Genomic DNA, 3,953 nt, shown 5'->3' with positions numbered 1-3,953 from the left:
ATCTTTTATCTTCTCCCTTGTTCTTCTTCTTACTCATTTTTCGTTCGTTCTTCTTGTTTGAGGGCGGCGAACCTCGAGGCCCTAGGGGCGATCAGGCCGACTTAGGGCAGCCCATAGCCGCCGCACGTCCAGACGGGGTCCCTCTCGGGCGGGGGGTTTCGGGTCTACAAAAGTATCCGCCGGCTATCTTGCATATCGCGCTGCCGGTCGGGTCTCCTTCGACGTGAGCTATGGTGTATCACCCCCGGCGTCGAGGGTAAGCGACAGACGTGTTCGTATGCGAACAGTGTGGTAGGCTTGGCTTTGGGTTCAAGGTAAGTTGCACAAACAAGTAACAACACTCCAGACCTCGTGTACTATCCGTAATCAGCCGCCATGCGGGCCTTTTGGAAAGGCCGAACGGGTGACGTGCATGGTCCATGGGCCACTGGTGCTGCGGAGATGCATGCACAGCCGGTGAACGAACGGTAGTGCACTATGAGCGATCACATCCAACAGCACATCAATGGCCGACCGAGCCAAGTCAAAACGGACGGATGGTTTAGCCCAACACGCGACCGCATCCGTATTTTATGTCTGCTTGGCGTCCAGTCCGCCCCATTTTCGATGCAAATATGTGCCCGGTTTGCGTCCACGCGGGCGCCGAACGGACGTGTCCGCGCTTGCTCCTCGCCCGCCTCGGGGATGCGTGGCGGCCGTCCACCTACCTCCGCCGCCTAACAATAATGCGCGCGCGGCGGGACCCGGCTGTCATTCACACGGGCGGAGGGTCGTCGTCCTTCTCAGTGTGGAAGTCGTGGACCGGCCAGTCCACAACTTCCACTTCCTGGCCGGCCTGCCTCCTCGAGCCCCGACACGAGCAAACCGGCGACGCCTTCTCCGTCCCCGTCCCTGTCCCTGTCACCGCCGCCGCCCATGACCGAGGAGGAGGAGGCCAGCCTCATGAGGTGGGTCATGGAGGACTCCATGGCCACCCATGACAAGCGGCAATGGGATGGCCTGGAGACCACGCTGGCCCTCTCTGCGGCCGGCGATGTGGCCATCCTGGAGGCGGATCATGACGTCAAGGAGGAGGTGCAGGATGAGGAGGTCCTGGAGGAGCCGCCCGTAGCCGTGTGGAACCCTCGTCTTACGGGTCAGCGGTGGAGCTGGTCGTGCACGGCGCCAGAGATGGCCGACTCGGTGGGTGTTGGCCCATGGTCAGCCACACAGCGGCGGTCACCAGAGCAGGAGCAGGGGCCACGGTGCAGGGGCCACCAGCAAACCTTTGGCAGCCACCTCCCTATGTCGACCTCACCAGCAACGACGACGATTAGGACGGCGGCTCCTCAAGACGACAACGGACACCGGCGATGGGCCTATTTCTAGTTTTCTATGTTTTTATTATGTTTTAGTTTAATTAAGATCTGTGTTGAACTTTGGTACTATAGATGTATGGACATTCATGTTTATATTTAATTTTTTTCGTATTATTTCCTAGTTCATTTATGTTACTTTTGGGCAAAAATCAAAGTCCACAAACCCGGATGGTTTGGGATGAGGCGTGCCGGTTGGCCACATCGATGGCCGTACGACCGAAAGTGGACAGGTGTGTTTATTTTCTTGCCCTAAACGAACGAAAAACAGATAAACCGAACGTTCATTTGGGGTTGTGTGTTGGAATTGGCGTTAGAAAAGTCGTTACTCGACCGGTCAAAGCCTTTTGAAGAGCAGTCAAAGTCTTTTCGGGCTCCCAGGATGCATGGACTCACTACCATTCATTCTCCAGCTTAGTTGAACCTCTCCACAGCCTTCACAGAGACAAATTCCAAATCTCGCGCGAGCGCACCTCTGGCCCACCATGACCCAAAAAAACTCCATCCGGATCGAACCCTAGCCTCACTTCACTTCGCCCCGCTCCGCTCCCCTTTTTTTCAATCCGTCAACTTCCGATCTCCGGCGATCATGTCCTGCACTGGTAGCCACTCCAGCGGTGCTGGTGCTCTAACATCACTTGGAGACGGGGAGATCATGTGGTGCGTCACGATCCCTGGACCCCTATCCATCTATCAGACCGGACCGATAGACCTAGTCACCAACTTGAATTTGGTACTTGACAACACTGCTTCGGCACACTCGGCAAACTTCGTCTGACGACATGCATGTCCACCAGTGTCTTGGTCTGTCACTGTGCCCTGTGCTTACCGCACGCCTCAGCTCTACAACATGTCGAGCTTCTGTTGTCACTGTCGAGTCTCCAGGGTCGTGAACTCACACGAATAAAACCCCACAAGGACCAATAGAGTTAGTAAGTGACTGAGAGGGAGGCCGAGCCCAAGCCCAAGGCCCGAAAGCTGGCCTGCCCACTTGGAGACCGGTTGCGATTCGGTGTCTAAAAAGGGGGGATCGATGCGTGGAGGAAATCACTACGCGTCGGAGAGGGAGAGAAGGAAACCGTAGCTGTCATCCTCTTGCTCGTCCGTATCTGCCTGGTTGGTGGTGGCATGGCGATGCGCACGATGGCCGCGAGCCTGAAGCAGAAGCTCCCCGTCGCCGTCCAGCGGGTGTTCGCGTCTTCTCGGGCTCTGGTTCTCTCCCCATCTTGATCTTCTACCGCGGTCTTATCGTAGTCTTTGGTTGATCCAATCGATCGATTCACCGTGCTGCGTTGCGCCATTGGTACCGCACAAGCCGATCTATCCTTGTCTTTGCCTGTCGGCGCGAATTTGTTTGCATGATCTTGGATTCTTGGTAGTCACTGCGTGCTTTGTTGGTTAAAGTTTCGGCATTCAGCTTCGAATTTTTTACCTAAAAGCAAAACCCTTGCCGATGGCCACTGCTCGTCGAACCAGGCTCTAGGACATGTGTCCTCCAGGATCCTCTTGTTACGAGCAATATAGTTTTTTTATATGAAATTAGCGATGCAGTATCAATTCCCTGAATGTTCTTGTGGAAGTATTAGAGATTGATACAATGATGGAGATTGTGGGTACACAGTTCCTGCTTATGTTGGTTGGATTTTTAACATTAATTGGCAATTTTGCAACTGTTGAAAACCAAATTTTTTACAAATAAATACCACTTCATCAAAAAACAGCATCTCATGCTTGTTTTTGGTATCACCATCTGTTGTCCAGGATCCCTCTTTTGCTAGAAGCAGACAGATTGCCTTGATTGCCCTATTTCGCAATATAGATTTTTAGACAAACCTAGCAATATAGGTTTAGTTACTAGGTTGCTGGTTAATTCTGTACGAAACCTTCAGCATACATTAGGTACCATCCCAGCTCTAACGATCTGTATCAATTGCTTGTAGGCAACTTCCAGCAACCCTCGTACCGCCACGCTAAGACACTAAACACGGTAGACTGATTCATTCATGATACTATTGGTCCTAACCCTCCGTCCTTTTCCCCTGTTGAAGCCAGCGGGTGCTCAACGAAGTCGCGAAGATAATCAAGAGGAAGCGCAGGAAGGACCTCTTGGCCACTGGTGCTGGCGTTAGTTGTGGAGGGATTCTCACGTCATATACACTTTATCAACTCAGCAGTTGAAGTGATGACTGGCTCACCAAGTGAACTGATGAATGGAAATCTATCCTGCACTGCATGTTTAACTATCTATCCTGCACTACATATTTAACTAGCTAGTTGTATGATTCCTGTCCTGTCTTATGTGAGAGCACTCTATATAAGATGAGGGTTCTAAGTTCTGTGGAAGTGATGACCATAAGTTCTGTGATGGCTTGTGAGATGTAATAGCACTCGTATATTTGTATGGGATCTATATGTAAGCTTGTGATTAATCTGTTGTGGCATCTTGATGATGTGCAATTGCACTTTGTTTGTGTGTTGTGTGATAATTGTTTCTGGTTGAACTGGCCAAGAACTTTTTGTCATGGGTTCTACTGCCATTACTTTTCATTCTGATGGTCTGAATGACTGTTGTGTGAACCAACCTACGCTGCTGTCGAT

The 3,953-nt window shown here is 51.6% G+C and overlaps 1 long non-coding RNA gene across 1 annotated transcript; it reads left to right on the top strand.

The window, feature by feature from the left end:
* Window positions 1–2,430: 2,430 nt before the first annotated feature.
* Window positions 2,431–3,691, top strand: LOC123073836 (uncharacterized). Its single transcript, XR_006435758.1, has 2 exons — window positions 2,431–2,567; window positions 3,404–3,691. It is a non-coding gene; the product is annotated as an uncharacterized lncRNA (long non-coding RNA).
* Window positions 3,692–3,953: the final 262 nt, after the last annotated feature.

The sequence above is a fragment of the Triticum aestivum genome, chromosome 3D (genome assembly GCF_018294505.1).
Source record: "Triticum aestivum cultivar Chinese Spring chromosome 3D, IWGSC CS RefSeq v2.1, whole genome shotgun sequence".
Taxonomy (NCBI): domain Eukaryota; kingdom Viridiplantae; phylum Streptophyta; class Magnoliopsida; order Poales; family Poaceae; genus Triticum; species Triticum aestivum.
The sequence above is the reverse complement of the archived record's forward strand: the minus strand, read 5'-3'. Positions and strand labels throughout refer to the sequence as shown.